Source organism: Balaenoptera physalus (assembly GCF_965194825.1).
Source record: "Balaenoptera physalus genome assembly, chromosome: 1".
NCBI classification, from domain to species: Eukaryota; Metazoa; Chordata; class Mammalia; order Artiodactyla; family Balaenopteridae; genus Balaenoptera; species Balaenoptera physalus.
Window position 1 is genome coordinate 149,635,692 of NC_138882.1, and position 19,506 is coordinate 149,655,197.

Consider the following 19,506-nt stretch of genomic DNA (forward strand, 5'->3'; position numbering starts at 1 on the left):
CTGAAAAGTCTCCCCATGACTCCCAACTTGCCCTTCCCGTAACACTTTCCTCATGCTGCCTGGAGTTACATAATGAAACCTCATGAAGCAGGAAGGAGCACGACTGAGCCTGCGATCATGACAGTGAGCTCTGGTGCCTGGTTTTTTTCCTCCAATTTGCAGCTATGGGTGAACGAAATGTAGGACCAGCCATTCGTTCATTGCTTCAATATGAATGGAGCACCCACTGTGGGCCAGACACAGTGCTGGGAGCTGAAGATGCTGAGACAAGACACCAGGCCTGTACTAGTGCTCACGATCAAAGGAGAGAGGAACAATCATGATGTGGGGCCAGTGCTGTGACTGAGGGAAGGACAGATGCCTGAGGGTACACCAAGGGGTTCCTGGAAGCCAGAGCCCTGGGCTGCTTTACTCACTGATTCCTTCACGCATAAGCATTGCTGTGTGCCAGGCTCTGGGCTAGTCACTGGTTCTCTTAGGTCATCATCACATCTGCTCTCAGGGTTTGAGCTGCTTCCGGCTCCGGTCCCTGACTCTCACGTGCAGGACACAGCACTATCCCAGGAGTATAGCTCTGTACTCCTATGCCCCTGCAGCTCTAGGCCTCTGTAGGTAGAGCTCTATACCAAAAGCTGAGAACACCCGGGGTGGGGGGGGGTTGGTGATTGCGCCACAGACACAGTAATCTCTATCCTGAACCTGAACCAGGCATAGAAGAAAATGGTGAGATGTGGCCAGCCAGTTGACAACAAAAAGCAGGGAGCTCGGAGACTCCAGGCATCCTACGAGAAGGAGGGAAGGTCAATTTCTTTCTGTCTGACAGATTCTCGAACAACGCTATGCCAGGCACTCTGAGGAATAGAGACACAGCCCCACCTAAGGAGGTCAGTCTAGGCCTGGCCGGGGGCAGCAGCTGAGCTAACCCATGACCTGTCTCAGAGGGGTCAGGAAGGACCTTGGCCCCAACCCCCAGGCCCAAAGGGCCACATTAGATGTTCCATGTAGGTGCCAAAGAGGTGATATGTACAGCCCCTGACATGCTCCAGCAGGATTAGAAACAGGGGATGATCATTGTCTGACTTTAAGCACATCCTATTTTATAATGCTGTTTGTCTTTTTTTTTTTCCATTTTTTATTGTAGAAACATCTCAGAGAATGACAATAATTGAGGCCCCTTGGAATCTCTGCAAAACTGCATCTATGAGCAGCTCTCCACGTCAGAGACCCCTTGAGCTGCCCAGCCAACCACGAGGCTGTAAAGATGGTAAAGGCAGAGGGAAACGAAACTCGAGGAAGTGATGGGACTCGCCTATGGCCACACAGCTGCCAATCCAAGACAGGAGGCAAGCCATGGAGTCGGACAGCAGTCTGTGTACATGGGGCCATTTCATCCAGCCAAGAACGCTGGCCTTGGAGATGGGATGGTGGACTCCAAGCTTGTCTTAGCACACTGGGTGCCCATAAGGTAGCCTTCTCACTGATCTCTCCACACTCTCAATCAACGGGGAAAAGTGGGCGACATTTCAAGAAAGAGATTTCAGATGGAGACTGAAAGAATTTTAGAGTCAGCCTGGCCCAGGAGAAAGCACAAGGTCTTTGGAGTTAGGTTATCGGGGTCCACACCTAAGACCACTGCTCTCTGTGGGAGAATGAGTTGCGAGGATTTAATAAGAGATCGATGCATGTAAAGCACCTGATACACAGTAAGTATTAAATTATAACAATAATAATAACAACATTTATCTAGGGCTTGTTATGTGCCAGGCACTGTTCTGAGCATTTCCTGTATAGGCCTCGCATCAACTCTATGAGGCCAGTGATAGCAATATTCTTCCATCTGACAAATGAGGAAAGAGGCACAAAAACGATTAAGAGAATTGCTGAGGGTCACACAGTTAGTAGGGAGCAGAGTGGCTAAAATGTGAACCCTGGCTCAAGAGACAGGGCCCTAAACCAGTGTGCTATATCATGCCCTTTTGTAAGCTGCATCCCTGGTAAAATAGAACTAACTCCCTTTTACTTCCCCTAAAACCGACTTTAGCAAATTTCAGAAAGGATCCTGGACCTAATACCGCAGGCTTTGGTGGCTGCTCCCTAAGCCAGAGTCTTCTTGACTTCCCCTCTCAGCCTCACCCGTCTCAGCTGAGGCCATCCTGGTGCCCCCGGCCCACCCACCGCCTACCTTTCCCAGGCTGGTACAGAACCCCTCTCAAGCCAGCCTGCCTGGATTCTATTTGGACATTCTTCTCGGAAGCAGATAGCACAGATGCTTTGCTGAGTGAGAAGCAGGTACGAGTTTACCCCAAATGTCAAAGGACAAGACAGATGGGTGCCCCTCAAGGTACTCTCGTCCCACCCAGCAGCAGGCCACCCACCAGCCTCCCATCCAGCCCTAACCCCCTAGGGGCCCCACCAAGCTGGTGATTCTCTCTCTCTCCTGGTCATCATTTCTCATTTCTCACTCTGGGGGGGAAGAAAGGTCAGTGTTGGTGGGAGATAAATTTCCATGCAGACATCTCCATTAGTCACTGCGCCCACCCAGAGGACTGAGGGAATTAAAATGTATTGAGCATCTTCTGAGAGCAGGTCTCCAGGTGTGGTATGTATATACTCATGTATATTCCCCATCCATAAAATGCAGATACCTATTGTACAGTGCTGTTTGGGGATGAGATCAAATAAAGAGATATTTTTATGCAGAAGGACAGCCTTTGTCACTCACTCTCCTCAGATAATATGCTTTTTTAAAAAAATTTATTATTTATTTTTGGCTGCTTTGGGTCTTCATTGCTGTGCGCGGGCTTTCTCTAGTTGCAGCGAGAGCGGGGGCTACTTTTCGTTGTGGTGAGCGGACTTCTCATTGCAGTGGCTTCTCTTGTTCCAGAACACAGGTTCTAGGCACGCAGGCTTCAGTAGCTGTGGCACGAGAGCTCAGTAGTTGTGGCTCGCAGACTCTAGAGTGCAGGCTCGGTAGTCGTGGTGCACGGGCTTAGTTGCTCCGCGGCATGTGGGATCTTCCCAGATCAGGGCTCGAACCCGTGTTCCCTGCATTGGCAGGCGGATTCTTAACCACTGCACCACCAGGGAAGCCCAATAATAAGCTTTCTATTGTGTCTTAGAACTGATCCTAAATCAGAGTTCAAAACGTCAGTCACTGGATAGAAAGAAAGCCCTCTGAGCCCTCCCCAGGGCAGCAAGATGCCTTGGAAAGAGCCCTGGCCTGGACCCAGCCCAGTTCAGCCTGTCACTGGCCATGTAACTGGGCAAGTCCCCTCTCTGCCTATAAATACGACAGCACTAATAACAACAATAGCAAAGGCTCGCCCGGCACCTGCTATGTGCTCAGCACTCTTCCAAGAGCTCTCGTATGTTAACTCATTTAAATAAAATAAATAAGATAGGATGAAGCCCGGATCTCCGCGTTTCCTCCCAGCTCTGCCTGTCGGGGACTAACAGGCTGCTTTGGGGTTCTGTAATTAAGAAAGGTGTTAATGGCCCTTATCTGTCCCCCGATCATCAGAGCAGATGGAGTCCAGCTCTGCGTTGTCTGCACCGGCCACCAGGGGTCCCTGCAGCAGTGTGGTGGGCCTTCCTCCTAGAGCCCAGGGTAATTGACGAGGCATGGAGGCAACGACTGGACAAGGAACCAATGAGAGAGCGGATGGGGCGGGTGATTTCACAGGCAAGGAGGGGCGGGCCACACTCAGCCTCCTCAGAAGACCCCTCTTTGGAGGCCGTCCAGATGGGATACATGATCCTCCCTGAGCCACCTGCCAGCTGGGTCCTTTCAAGGGCAAACCTGGTTCAAATGGGAAAACACTTTTCAGTGGCCTCTCTCTTCTGATTTTTAGATTAGAGGGAGACAATGGACTTGCCCAGGGAAAAGATAAAGTTTGTTTCGTATATGAAGTCAGGTCTAGTTGCTAACGTTCTGCCTGCCTTCTCCCTCACACTCTCTCCTGCTGCCATCCTAGACCCCTTACGTTCTGCATGAGCCACAGACCTCCGTCCCTCCCAACTCTTGTCCATGCTGGTCCTTCTACCTGGAGCACCTTCCGTCTCCTCTCCACCTGGAGAGCTCCTTCTTATTCTTCAGGACTCCAATTAAAGAACACCTCATCATCCTTCTAGAAGGTTCCAGGACCCTCCTCTGCAGGCTTACTGAACCAAAGACTTAGGTTGAATCCTAGCTCTCTTCATACTGTGCCCTAATTACCTGGTTTTATGTTAGAATACAAAAAACTGTCATCCATCAGAGACCAGGGTTCAAGCCTGGTCTAATGCTTATACCTGCATGACCTTGGGCAAGCTGACTAACCTTCAGCCTCTGCTTCCTTGTCTATCAAATGGGCATAACGACTCATACCTGGGCCAGCTGCAGTAAGGAGCAGCTGAGACCACGTGGGGATGAAGCCTGCAGTGTGCTTGGCAGGACGCCAGTGCTCGTGGCAACTCTGCTCAGCGTCACTGCTATTAAACGACCTTCCCCAGGCTGTGAAAAGAGAGAGGTTGAGAATCTTATACTTAGGAGATCTGGGTTTAGTAAGGGCCCCCCCGCTCCTTTCTTTAGAATAATTGTTTTTATTCTCTTAGTAAAGAATTTCAACTGCCTATTTTGAGTTCTATTTTCTCTCTGATTCAGCCCTTTCCAGCAGGCTGTCCTGAGTGGTTAGAGTGATCTGCCTGGACTTGGGGCGGTGGAGGGGGGTACAAATTAGCAGTAGGTGAGATTAGGGGCATCTCTGTAATGTGTCAGTCTCTGAGCCATGTGCTTCCCATGCCTTTCGTCTCATCTATGAGATCAATGTCCTCATTTAACAGATGACAAAACAGAGGAGCAGGCGGTCCGGATTACCATCCACCACTCAGTGGTTGCATGACCTGAGGAAAGCTACTGAAATTTCAGAGCTTCTGTTTCTCACCTGGAAAGTAGGGATGAGCATGTGAGGACTGGATGAGAGGATGCAGGTGGTGGGTTACGTAAGTTGCCTGGTGCATAGGAAGCCCATGGCACGTGTTGTTGTGGGTAAACCTAAAGTTCGCCCTTGATAAATGTCAGCCCTCTCCACCTACATTAATGTCAAGCCTTCAAGTTTCCCTTCAGCCATAACAGATTTAGGTTCCTTGATTCCCCACACTCTCTCCCCTTAAGCTCTTCACCCGCGCTGTTCCCTTTGCCTGAAGCATTCCTCCCCTCCCCACTGATGACCAACTCCAACTGATCAGATTAAATGTCACCTCCTCCAGGGGGCCTTCCCTGTTACCTCACACTGGCTTATATGCTCCTCCTACAGGTAGCCTACACTTCCCGTATCATTTCACTTCACAGATAATAGGTAATTTTGCTAAATTCAAGGTTCAAAACAACATAAAATGGTATAAAATGGTGAAAACCTGGCTTCTAGCCCCACCCCATCCACCTACATTCCCTCACCTCAACAGGTCATCACGTTCATTTGTTCCTTGGGCATCCTTCTAGAGTTACTTCAGGCAAACAAAAATATGTATTCTTACTTTCCCCCCTTTCTAACATGAAAAGTAAGACACCCCATACTCATTTCTCACCTGGCTCTGGCCACGTCACACCCCGCCTTGGAGATCATTTCTTATCAGTATGTACAGCACTTCCTTATTCTTTCCCACCGTAGCCTAGCATTCTATTGTATGGAATTTACTTAATCAGTCCCCACTGATGAAAATGCAGATTGTATATCGTCTGTGTTGCAGGTGTGCAGTACATCTAGAAGATAAATGCCCAGAAATGAGGAAAAGGCAGTTATAATACAGTGTAATATCTTCCCCGATTCCAATGTAAGCCTCATGAGGGCCAGGACATCTGTCTTCACCAAGCACAGAGCACAGGGCTGAGTCCTCTGCTGGGGCTTTGCATCCTCCAAACACACAGCCCCACTTGGAAAGGGACACCGATGCCAGTGCTTTCCTCTTTCTGACCCCTCTCCCCATATGCAGTGCTCAAGGTACTTCCTTAAAAACTACTCCTGCAATACCCAAAGGCACCTCAAAACTCCAGGAAATGATCTATTTGAATGTTCATGTCAGGTTGCCAAATACTAACCTATCCAGATTAGTATTTGAATTTCCAACAAGACAGTGAGGATGAGGAGCCTTAGAGGCTGGCCTGGTTCTTTGCCATTTGCCCATCGCCTCCCGGATGCATTGCCAACCATGTAACTTTCCAAGGCTTCTGAGACTAGTCAGCAATAGTATTCCCAGCTCTGTGAAGGGCACTGCCATTAACATTGCCACATCAAGCTAGCCTTGGGAACCATTCACTCTCTCTCCCCTTTTTCACTCTTTCGTATCATCAGTCATCAAGTCCTACCAATGATACCTCTTAAAAATCCCTAACATCTCTGTATTCTCTGTATCTTTTCTGGACTACAGCCTTATCCTGAATCTCTCCTCTGTTAAAGTGCAGTAAAATTTTCAGAAAGTTAAGATAAAAATGATTGTCAGGCTTCCTTGGCAGAGCAGTGGTTAAGAATCCACCTGCCAATTCAGGAGACACAGGTTTGAGCCCTGGTCCGGGAAGGTCCCACATGCCGCAGAGCAACTAAGCCTGTGAGCCATAGCTACTGAGCCCGCGTACCACAACTACTGAAGCCCATGTGCCTAGAGCCTGTGTTCCGCAACAAAAGAAGCCACCGCAATGAGAAGCCTGCGCACCACAGTAAGGAGTAGGCCCCGCTAGCCACAAGTAGAGAAAGCCCGTGCACAGCAATGAAGACAGAACATAGCCAAAAATAATTAATTAATTAATTAATTAATTTTTAAAAATATTAAAAATGACTGTCATACTAACATAAAGTTAACGTGTGTTCAAGATTTATTTAAGTCATTAATGAGGGAACCTGATAGTAAAGCTGGTTTGGAGAATATTTGAAGAGCTGAGTATTGATATTACATAAGTGCTGCAGAGAGAATATTGGAATAAAATTTCTTGTTAGATACAAAACTAATTAATGTCCTTCAGGACAATGAAAGCAGAACCTTTGGAATTATTTTTTCTATCAATCAGACAGAAATTATTTTATCTCTGGCAGACAAAAATCCACAAATCAACAAAGAATTTCACAGAGCCTCGGTCTAATCAGTAGTAAATAATATGCCCAACAAGAGTACATTCCCATAGAGCAAGATGGCGGTCACCTTTTGTTTTTGTAAATAAAGTTTTATCATTCATGCTCATTTACTTACATATTGTCTTTTGCTGCTGCCCTGCTTCAATAGTATTGTTGAATACCTGTGATGGAAATCATATGGACCACAAGGATTCTCACTTCCCTCCCAGCCATTCCCCAGACTGTTACCAGAGCTCTCCTTCAAAATCATACAACTCACATTGTTGATTCTCTGCCTAAAATCTTTCTGAGTCCCCATTGCTCACTAGTTATCTTGACCTTGTACGAAACCCTGAACCTTCCAACCCCCAGTCACCTTTACCTGTGATGAGCTCTACCAGGAGATGTGTGTGAAAGCTCTGTGGACCTGAAAGGCTGTGCACAAGGTCTGTAATTGCATCTGCATCAGCAGGATTCATTTTTCCCCACATCGCGGGGCACTGGGAAGACTTTGGGCATTTCTGGTTTGAGGGAACTAGGGCTGAAAAAAGATTAATACCAACCACCCCTGGAGCTTCTGGGGAGAATTAAAGGGGAAACTTGTTTATAGAACTTGGCACCTGGTAAAGAGCTCCATAAATGTGAGCTTATTCTCCTATAGTCCCTTACCTCATGTTGATCTGAAATGAGGATTATGCTTCTGAGTGGGAGAAGAGGCAGAGAGGAAGAGAGGGAAGCTGAGGATGGAAGGGAAAATCACAGTGAGGACAACATCTGCTTTTTATTCCCCAGACTCAGGGCCCCCGGCCGCCCTCCTGGTGTAACATTTCTCCATTCTGTATAAACAGAAAGGATGATTCTCGTAATCTCGGCAACAAAATACGCAGGCATAAAAATGGGTCATATTTTACTTTAATGGGAGAAATGAGGGCCTGTTTCCTTCACACAGAGAAGCCTGGGTTGCTGTAATTAACACCAAATGGGCCTGAGGCTGATTTCTCAAATGTGAAGAGGTTGTTGGGATTGGAAGAAACCTAGGGCCTCCAGAGGTGCTAAGCATTGCCAGCCCTCCACTCCTCCCAACCCTAACCCCCTCCTCCAGCCCCCTCCAGCCAGCTGCCAAGGCCTGAAAAGCAAGGGAGGATTAACTTTCATTAAGCACTTACTAGGTGCTTCATAAGCATACACACACGGGAGTGCATGAACACACATACACACACACACACACACACACACACACACACACACACACACACAGATGCAATCAGGAAAGGCATTTCCAGATCAGAAGACTAAGGCTCAGAGAGGTGAAGCAATTTGCCTAATCTCTCCCAGCTTGGAAGTGACGGGATCCTTCACCATCTGGCATTAACCTCTCTTTCAAATCTCACCTCTCCCATAACAACCCTCCTGAAGTTTACAATCCAATCACATGGGACCCTTTCCCATTTCCCACTTACACCTGAGTCCTGCATGTTTGTGGTCTGGTGCCTCAAACCGATCACCCTCCCTTTCCTTCTTTGCTCTTGAAATCTTGGTTCACCTTTCAAAAGTCAACTCGAAATTGAGCGCAGCATGGATTAGTGGCATAGAGCATGCATATGGACATTGGGATCACCCTGACCATGTTCACGTGCCAATTCTGCCATCTCATTTACCTCTGCTCTTTGAGTCCCACTTGCCCATTTGTAAAATGAGGATAACAACACAGAGGTGTGGTAGGAGTGAATGAGTCAACATTTATAAAATAACTTTCACAGAGCTTGGCACGTGATTCTTGCCTTCTATACCTCTTGGTTGGAAACACTGGCAACTTTGCCAGTCATCAGGAAAGAAACTTAAACAACAAAGGCATTTCAAAGGTATCCTCTCATGATGAGACTACTACTATCACAAACAACTATGACATGTCCCAACCCACTCCCCCCACCAGAGATACATTCTCCCACTATGCCTACCTGCCCATCTTTGTTCGGGGGCTACTCCAATGATGACAGACTTGGTACCAACTCCCTTAGCTAGCCCTCGAATGCTGACCCTAGGCTTACAACAGAAAATTGTCAACACCAGATAGGATATCCGACCTGTAGGAAAGTAAAAGTATGGTAACAGTGACAAAATCAAACTATTGTTCCCCCTTTTGTAAGACTTCTTTGGGGGGAACAGGTTGACATGCCAATATAAATAAAGAAGAGAGGTTTGGGAAGATAAGAAGATGGGAGGGAAGATTTGAGGGAAAATTCTTGGGGGATTCCACAGAATAATGACCTGAGCATGTGCTCAGGATCCTTTCACTGTTCCAACTCCCTGGGATAAATCAATCACGAAAATAAACTTGGCTGGTTGTAGTAGCCTAGAGGACAAGCCAGATATGGCTGACACCTCAAATACTAGGAAAAAAGACTTAGGATGAGGTATTCATTTATTGTAATACCAATACCCAAAACCCCACCTGAAAAGAGGCCTGTCTTCCTAGAATAATCTGCAATGAAGACTTCAATTATGAGGTCATAGGAAGAAAGCCTGATGAATCCTTTAGGATCAGGGAGAGGTACCATTCCTCTAACTACTTCTATGTAGCTCTAGGGGAGGTCACCTATTCTCAGAGGTGGCTGTGTCAGAGGGGAGTATGGGGATGAGGACACCCCATTTCCACTGGGACATTAGATCAAAGAGGCCTCCCTTCCTTACCCCATCTTAATAAACCTGTCATCAACAACCTACTGGAAAAGAAACTTCTCCCTATCTTCCACTGCCTATCAACCCCCCTTGACCCAAAAGACCCCCCCCATGCTTTGTGTGCATACCCTCCAAAACAAGCATTTACAGACCAGATATTATTAAAGGGATCAAAAGCCAGTGAAGGAGGGAGACCATTCCCAACAGGTGGTTTTTAAGGAGGCAAGGTATAGTTAGGATTCTTAACGAGATATTGTGAAAGTACAAAAATACCCTTTAGTACTAGACACATGATTTCTAAATTTTAAAATTCAATAGAAAAAATTTAAAACTGTTAATTTTTTTAAAATATAGCATTTTGGAAAATTAAATATAAGAAGCAATCCACAATACAGAGCAAAAACTACATAAATTGAAGACCATAAGTGAGAAGGTAAGAGACATGAAAGACATAAGCAGGAGATATTGTGTAAGAATAGAGGTCCAAAAGGGGAGCAAGAAAGGAAGGGAGAATTAATAATGGGAGATAGAATTAAAGAAAATTTCACTGAGAGGAGGAAAGATAGGAAACTTCATATGGAAGTTGTCTTGAGCAGGAGTAATCTTAAGTGACATGCACCTAGACATACCCTGGCAAAAGTACTGAACTCCAGAAAAAGAAGAAAAAATATTTATAAGCTTCTTGTGGCAGCCATGAAGATGTGCCTCTCAGATCTCCAACTGCAGGGAACCTAATTAACTGATGGCCCCATCTGCAGCCCCTCTGAAACTACCACCAAGTTCACACCAAGGCCATGCTTCCTGCAGACAGCTCCCAGCCAGTGACTAAGCATGCAGGGGTCCTAGGGCAGGCCCATGCCTGAGAGATTCGAGACGCCTCCCAGAGACAATTTTGGTTTAAAGACTCCTGAGAGGCCTGGCCAAACCTTTCTTAGAGCTGTGCTGCTATCAGAGGAAACTCCTGCCTCACTTAACCTTCCTTCTTTACCACTCTGCTTTCACAGGTTTCAGATCTCCACTGTGGTCAAAGTTTCTCCTGGCTTTCACCTCCTCCTGCCCCAATAAATCTCTTATTTATCTAATCCTATCTTTGTGTCATCTTAGCGGACCTCAACTAGCACAGATATACAGGTAGATTGGTAGGTAGATAGATGAATGGTAGATAGATATATAGATGGATAGATAGATGATAGATAGATAGATAGATAGATAGATAGATAGATAGAAAGGTAAATACACAAAAATAAAAATCTGACTTTCTATATGCCTCACTGGTAATAGAAGACAGTGAATCATAATTTTTAGATCATTGAGAGGAAAAAAATTGCACTTCAATTCTATATTCTGCCAAAACATCAATTTTAAGTGGAGGCTCAGTTAGATACTGATGGTGCTCACAAGTATTTCCAGTTCTCTGCCTTCCAGGCACATAGAGGACTTGGCATGACTCTGTTCCATTTGCAGTTTGGCATGGTGACATTCTTCAGCCAATGAAAATGAGTGTGTCCCTTCTGGGCAGAAGCATTTAATGGTGGTATGAGACTTTCCAGCACTCTCTCCCTTGCTGCTGGAATCTGGGCAGCTTCTATTTATATAGACTCAAAACACAGAGCCTTCACGTGGTAGACAAGCTCCCTAGCAAGTTCCCTGGGACCAGCAGCAAACTTTGCATGAGCAAAAAGGAGACAGGTTTTTTTTAAGCCGTTGAGGTTGGGGGAGGGGTGCAGGGGTGTTCATTCCTGCAACATAAACTAGTCTATTCCACCGGCGCAAAGGCCAGAGAAAAAAATGTAAGCTCCATGAAGACAAGGCCCTTGACTATTCTCTGTCATACCCGTTTTGCCCGGGAACAGCATGAACTATTACAAATATAGTATTCCTCTTGTTGCTATTGTTATTGAAAGAAATTTTCAAACATTAAAGAAGTCAAAGAGTTATGTGCCTAAAAAAAAAAAAAAAAATCATGTCCCTAGCTAAGAAAATCACTTGAGAAGGATTCTAACCCTAACCAAATGAAAATTAAATTAAAACAAAAGTCTCAAGATGGAGAGGATGACAAGAATAAGAAAGAGTAGTGAGCAATGAATCTTAGAGTATCTTATAGTTAAATCTGAAAAAAAATGATGAATGCTTGACTGGGAATTGCAATATGAGTTAAGTGAGGATTATTGAAACAGAAGAGGCATATTGTAAGAAAATATGGGATAATAGAATGAAAGTGCTGAATTTACTCAGCAAAACTCAAGAGGTAGGGGTTGGCGGTATAGGGGGAGAGGTTTCATGAGGGACTAGGAAAATAAAGAAGTTAAAACGTTTAAAGGTTTCATCACTGTGGAGAGCACAGGGCCAAGTAAAACATTGAGGGGTGGAAAGAATTAGGAAGAGTTATTGAATTTTTACATAGCAATGGAGGAATATTTAACTGTAAAGATGGGTAACATTTACTATGATTAAGATGCCTATTCTTTGATCATTTATTCAACAAATAGGTATTAAGCATTTAGAATATGTGAGCTATTTTTCTAGGTGTTGGGGATACATCAGTAAGTAAAACAGACAAGGTTCCTACTCTCATTCTCAAGAAGAAAGGCAAGCAATGGACTGGTTATCAAACAAACAAGAAAATTTCAGATGGTGAAAACTACCATTTCTTTTCCTTGGCTGATACCTTAGGAAAGAATAGAAATTATCCATGTTTAGCTGAGGACAGCATGATGTTCCAGGCAGAGAAGTTAAGACAGTGATAAGCTTGATATGGTCAATCATTAAAAGGAAGGTCAGAGCAGCTGGAGCTCGTGTGCTTGTCCAAGGGTCAGGGTGGGCAGTGCAATACCAGTTCACAAAAGGGACAGATCCCGTAGGACTTCAAGAGGCTGAGTGCAAAGGTACAATTATTCCAAATGTGTTGGGAAGCCATTGGGGAGTTTTAGGAAGGGGAGTGTCATGATCTGATTTGTTTTAAGAAGATCACTGGCTGATGCTTGGAGAAAGAATTGTAGAGGGCAGGGCAAGAATGAAAGCAGGGACAGCAAGTTGGACATGATGGTGGCTTGACCAAGTGGTGGCAGTGGTCCCAGGTGAAGGGAAGGGGGGAATCAACGTTGACTCAAAAGTTCTGACTTGTGCCCTTGAGTAGAAGAATCAGAGACAACATATGGGGAACTAGGGGCAGGTAGGTTGTAAATAAAGCTATGTTTATGCAAGTTCAGTTTGAGATGCTTACTAAACCTCCAGGGGAGAGATATATCCAAGCTCACGCTTGGATATGTGAGCTTAGTGAGAACTCAGGGATGGAGAACACTCATCAGAGAGAAGGCCACTAAAGCCAAAGGAGTACTCAGGCCACTGTATTTACGTAGCCACGATATAAAGCACCTACTCTGGGACTTAGCATGTGGTGGGCGCTCAGTAAATGGTTCCCTCTCCTTTTCTTCTGAGGATGATTGATGACAGTCTTCTAGAATGAATACTGGGCCAAGTGTCAGGAGACTGGATATTAACCCTGACATAGGCAGGACATATCACCTTCCTGTCTTCAGTTTTCTCAGTGATTATAAAAAAAGGAAACAGATCAATAGTGATCATTTGGGCATGGGATGGGGTGGGGGATGGGAATGGATTACACTGAAGCATGAGGAAACTTTGGGGGGGAAGGGTATGTTCCTTATATTGACTGTGATGTGTGTTCTTTAGATTCACATGTAGGTGCATGTCTCAAAATTCATCAAAATTGTACGCTTAAATAGGTGTAGATTATTGTATGTCAATTATACCTTAACACTGCTAAAGTAAAAAGGAAGGGAACAGTTTCTGCTTTATTTATCTCCCTGGGTCGTCGTGTCCCTAGGATTAAATAAAGTATAAAAACACTTGAAATAATAAAAGTAGACACAACATAAGACACATGGAATGCATTCTATTGCTGTGACTTTTTGCTCTCTGCAAATAGCCACTGTCTTATCTGGGAGTGGATAGTAAGAACTAAAAGATGTATGAAAGAAAAATATGAAGATTTTCCTGAAAAACTGACAAGGCAGATGGGAAGGAAACCGTATGAGTCAGGGTTCTCTAGAGAAAGAGAACCAACTGGATGTGTGTGTGTTTGTGGGTGTGGACACGGGTGTGGGTGTGTGATTTATTTTAAGGAATTGGTTCACACATTACGAAGGCTGACAAGTCCCAAGGTCTGCAGTTGGCCAGCTGGAGGCCCAGTAGAGCTAATGGTGTAGTTCTAGTCTGAGTCTAAAGGCCTGAGACCCAGGAGAGCTCAGGGTCTGGATTCAGTCCAAACATGCAGGCTCAAGACCCCGGTAGAGGTGATATTTCAGTCCTGAGCCTAAAGGCACGAAAAAAACAACGTCCCAACTCAAAGGCTGTCAGGCAGGAGGAGTTCTCTCTTACTCAGGCTTTTTGTTTTACTCAGGCCTTCAACTGATGGGACGAGCCCCCTCTCATTAGGGAGGGCAATCTGCTTCACTAAGTCCACCAATTTAAATGTTAATCTCATCCAAAACACCTTCACAGACAGCATAATGTTTCACTAAATATTCAATATCTTGGCATCCTGTGGCCCAATCACGTTGCCACATAAAATTAACCATCACAGGGACTAGTACTTACTGCAAACCTCTATTACCCACCAGGCACAGATAAAACCCAAAGGGACAAAGAGTGATAACCATTTGCCCAAGAAAACAGGGCTGCCAAAATGATAGACATGGATTTTTAAATTTCAGTTCATCTGAGTCTACTGACCAAGCCCCAGTTCTTAGAATCCCAAAATTCAGATTTGAATGAGCCTTTACAGATTCTCTAGTCCCATCTCTTGTTTTACTGAAATCCAGAGATCAGTGACAAGCTGAGGTCAGATAAGTAGTGATCCAGAGAGCTGGGGGTCCAGCTTCTGTCTAGTTCTCCTCTGCCCACGTCACCCCTGCTGTTTTGCTGTTACTCAGAATCTGACTCCATCTTTGGCCCCTTGTCCCAGCCTAGCCTGTAGGGAGAAAGAGCCTGCTCTGGGATCATGTTCTGCCCTCCAGCCCTCAACAGTGCTGGAGAAGTTTTCACAGGCAAGCCCCATTCCAGCCCCTCACCATGTGCAGCCTCCCCTTCCCAGGCTGCCATGGTCAAGAAGCCCAGATTATTTCACAAGGAGCCCATTAACATGTTTTTTCCTCCTCTGGTGGAAAAAATGACACTCAGACTTCCTGACTTCAGAAGTGTGGGGCTGCCTAGTGGGGTAGTCTCCTTTGTAGGAGGCCAGTTGTCCTTTGAGGAAACTCATTTCTTTAAGGCCATAAATGATTGGATCCAAGGATGCTAGTGAGCTCCAGAGAAGAGATAAAGAAAAGAAAGCCGAGTGGGGAAAGGGAAGGAAAGGAATGCTTTACCAGAAACAGGCTACCCCAGGGAAAATTCTTTATAACACTGCTAGCCTTTGAGAACTTACTGAGTGTCAGCTGCTAGTCTAAGTGACTCAGAGTATCTCGGTTATCCCAATCACCCAGCAAGGTAGGTACATTCTTTTACCCCATTTTACTTAGACTAAAAAAAAAAAAAAAAACTAAGGCACAAAGGTGCTAAGTAATGTCCCCAAGATCACCCAGAATAGCTGTGGAGATTATTTTTTACCTCTGTCAGTCCAACTTCAGAAGCTTGGTACTAACCCTTATGCAGAAGTTTACAGTTTACAAAGCGTCTTTGCACCAGGTAGCTCATCGGATTTACACAGCACGCCTGTGAATTAGAGTTTGCTATTTGCCTTGGTTTCCTTCCTTGTAAAATGAGGTCCACAGAGCAGAGAGACTTACCCAAGCCCACCCAACAAATCAATGGTAAACCAGGAAGATATTGGTCTACCATTTTGATACTGTCAAAAAATGTTAACTGAATACCCACTCTGGGCCAGGCAGAGTCTCTGCCCTCAGGGAGCTGCAGACTAGCAGGAGGCACAGGCAATTTCATTACAGTCTTTTTTATTCTTTTATTTTATTTTTATTTTATTATTTTTACTGAAGTAAAACAATGCAGTAAAGTACACAAAGTGTACAGTTCCATGTTAAATACAAACATATATATACATATATATGTATAAATGTGTATTTATGTAGAACCACCTTCTGAATCAAGATATAGACTATTTCCAGTACCACGCAAGGGTACCTAATACCAAGGGTCACCATTATTCTGACCTCTTTCACCATGAATTTATTTTGCAGTTTTTCACTTTTATTCAAATGGAATTCTATAGTGCATACCCTTTCATACCTGGCTTCTCCCATCCGACATTCACATGTTGCCTGTGTTATAGTTTGTTCTTTTCATTGCTGTACCGTATTCTACGGTATGAATTCACCATACCTTGCAGGTTCGTTCTCTGTGACACCAACTCCGAGACAGAGATTAGCATGCAGTATAGTCACTAGGAAGTGCCCTTGGGATGACAGCTGTGGGACTGAGGGATGGGGAGCAGGACTAGCAATAGGGAGAAGTCCAGAGCTCTGTGCAGACCCAAGCACTGTCTCAGCCAACCCCACAGGGAGCCCTGAAGCTAAAATGGTCTTAGCTGTATGGATATGTGGATGCGTGTGTCGGCTGCCCCAGGAAGGGCAGCCTTGGGAAAGGCGACTTTTGGCAATCGGGGCAATGCTGGAAGGGGCTGACAGCCTGAAGTTTCTCTGCCAGCAACACTCCCAAAAGCTGGGGCAACAAGTCCCGCTTTGAAGGGGAATCTGGGCAGCACATGACCATGTCCCTCATTCTTCAATGTATTTCTCCATTCTTCTGTTGACGGACATTAGGGTGGATTCCAGTCTGCACTATAATGAATAATGCTGCTATGAACATTCTTATAGATGTCTTTTGATGGACATAACCACTTGTTTCTGTTAGAAAAATAACCCGAAACAGAATGCTGGATCAGTCATAGGGTATATATCAATTTATACTCTCACCAGCAATGTATGAGTGTTTTAGCTGTTCCAAATCCTAAAATTAAAGTGTCTTTAATTTTAGTCACTCTTGTGGGTGGGTATTTAGGGTATCTCATTATGGTTTTTCTTTTTTTTTAAAGGTAACCATTGTTAATATTCCCAATGTTTTCTCAAAGAATTGCTTCTTTTTTTTTTTTTTTTTAAACCAATTTGGTCTACCAATGGATAGGTTAACTGCCTAGTTTTTTGTTGTTTTTTTTTAATTTTTATTTATTTACTTATTTATTTATTTATGGCTGTGTTGGGTCTTCGTTTCTGTGCTAGGGCTTTCCCTAGTTGTGGCAAACGGGGGCCACTCTTCATCGCGGTGCGCGGGCCTCTCACTATTGCGGCCTCTCTTGTTGCGGAGCACAGGCTCCAGACGCGCAGGCTCAGTAATTGTGGCTCACGGGCCCAGCCGCTCCGCGGCATGTGGGATCTTCCCAGACCAGGGCTCGAACCCATGTCCCCTGCATTGGCAGGCAGATTCTCAACCACTGCGCCACCAAGGAAGCCCATCATTATGGTTTTGATTTGCATTCCCTTGACTGATTAAACCACAGAACCATCAAATATCTGCCCAAGCTCTCATGTCTGGTCTAGGTGGAGCCAAATTTGAGCCCAAGGTAAGTTGGGTCTAAAGATGCCATATTTCTCCCTGTACACAATGTTGCCTATACAAAGGCAGGAAGTATCTACGCAAAGGCTGAACTACTTCTGAAATAGTAATGACCTTGAGTCAACCCACCCTCCTGCTGGGCCTGTGGTACGTATGGGTTCCTTTCTGGGGCAGACACTGCGGGATATCTCCTCATAGCCAGTGCTCGCCCTTTCCTTGCTCTCATACACTTTCTGATCAGGTATCTGGTGGCTCTGTGCTTAGGGGAGAAGACAATGAAACAGGAGAATATGCTATTGGGGCCACTGAGACTCAGCTCGGGGTCTTTGACAATGTCATCAAACAATTCAACCCACTAAGCCCAGAACCGCCCATAGTTCTAACGTCCCAAAATATGAAATGACAACTTTTCTTGTCATTTCTTGTCATTTGAGTCAGGTCTTCTTTACTTACAGCCAAAAACATCCGAAGTCTCCCTTTCCCACACCTCAACTTAAATAGATTAGAACTTTTCTTCCCAGTTTCTCCTTACAATGTGGTTTGATGGAAAATACAGAAGCCTCATCCTTATAATATTTATAACAACACAGATTATTTTCATTCTTACGCAGAGCAACTCTGAGAGGTAGGTGTTAGTATGAACTCCATCTTCTAGATGAGGAAATGACAGAATCAAGTCTCTGCTTCCTGAAGCTTGAACATCTCCAAAAGCCCTTCCAAGCAACGACCTCATTTTCTTTCAGAAACTACAGCCAAGACGAAGACAGAGGAAGTATTTTGCTTGTGGCCACACATCCAGTAAGTAGAACAGCTGAAATGTGATGGACTGAAGTTCATGCTCTTTTCTTTAGATCTCTACGCAAAACAATTCTTCCCTTAAAAGAAATTAGCACGTGAGTATTAAAACCGGCACGTTGGAAAGTCCAAGTACACAGTCTCCCCAGGTTGTAACTGCTCTATAAACAGTCCTCGGCATCAGAGGATGCAAAGCTGAACCTCTCGCACGGATCTCACAGAGGACACGTATTCTGACACCGAGGAGAAAACGAAAGCAACTCTGTGTCCAAGACTCATAAAGTTAGCACCTTTGCATAGATGGATGGTCTTTCCTGAGGCTGGAAACTCACTGAAAGCCAGCCCTGCCGTGCAGAGAAAAGGAGAGCAGAGCTGAGCTGGAGGTCCCTCTCCTCGGCCTCAAGGCCGGGGCAGGGGAGAGGAGACGGCTCCTTTCCACACTGCACACATCACAGGGCTCAGAGTCACCAGAGAGAGAGAACTGCAGACCTTTCTCCTACTCTAAGGTCTCTGACTCGCCTCTAATTCTGCCCTTTCTTGCCATGGTCCTACTTCCCTTTCTTCTCTGGCGCTGCCAGCATCCTCTTTTCCCTCTGTAGGGCTCCGATGGCCTCATCCCCACGCTGGATGCTGGAGAAAGCACCATCTCCCAGCTCCACAAACACACTCTCACCTGCTGCCCCAAAGTTAAGTCCTTGGCCTTTTTGTTTTATAGGTCTTGCTGTGGGCTTTTTTTTTTTTTTTTTTTTTTTGGCTGTGTTGGATCTTCGTTGCTGCACACAGGCTTTCTCTAGTTGTGGCGAGCGGGAGCTCCTCTTCATTGTGGTGCACAGGCTTCTCATTGCGGTGGCTTCTCTTGTTGTGGAGCACGGGATCTAGGCGCGCAGGCTTCAGTAGTTGTGGCATGCGGGCTTCGGTAGTTGTGGCTCACAGGCTCTAGAGCGCAGGCTCAGTAGTTGTGGCGCACTGACTTAGTTGCTCTGCGGCATGTGGGATCTTCCCAGACCAGGGCTCAAACCCACGTCCCTGCACTGGCAGGTGTATTCTTAACCACTGCGCCACCAGGGAAGCCCTTGCTATGGGCTTTTAATGCAAGGGAATAACTGAAAATCACTTGGCTTTGTTGAGAGAAGAAGGAACGGGGCCACTGCAGATGAAGATAGATGAGAGGACAGGCCCCACCTCAGGCAGGAACTTGCAGGCTTTGTTACAGAGTTGGGACTTATCTCGAAAGCAAAGGGAAGACATGGAGGGATTTTAAGCAGGAGCACAAGATCAGATATGAGTTTTAGGAAAATCACTCTCATGGCCAAGGGGAAGGTTGGGGAGGATAAGAAAGAGACAAGACTAGAGACCAAAG

The 19,506-nt window shown here is 45.4% G+C and overlaps 1 long non-coding RNA gene across 1 annotated transcript; it reads right to left on the reverse strand.

The window, feature by feature from the left end:
- Nucleotides 1-274: 274 nt before the first annotated feature.
- On the reverse strand, nucleotides 275-19,116 carry LOC309646005. The gene is made up of 4 exons (XR_014255159.1): nucleotides 7,752-19,116; nucleotides 7,219-7,264; nucleotides 5,566-5,740; nucleotides 275-4,492 (listed from the first exon to the last, which is right to left on the reverse strand). It is a non-coding gene; the product is annotated as an uncharacterized lncRNA (long non-coding RNA).
- Between the last annotated feature and the right edge of the window lie 390 nt (nucleotides 19,117-19,506).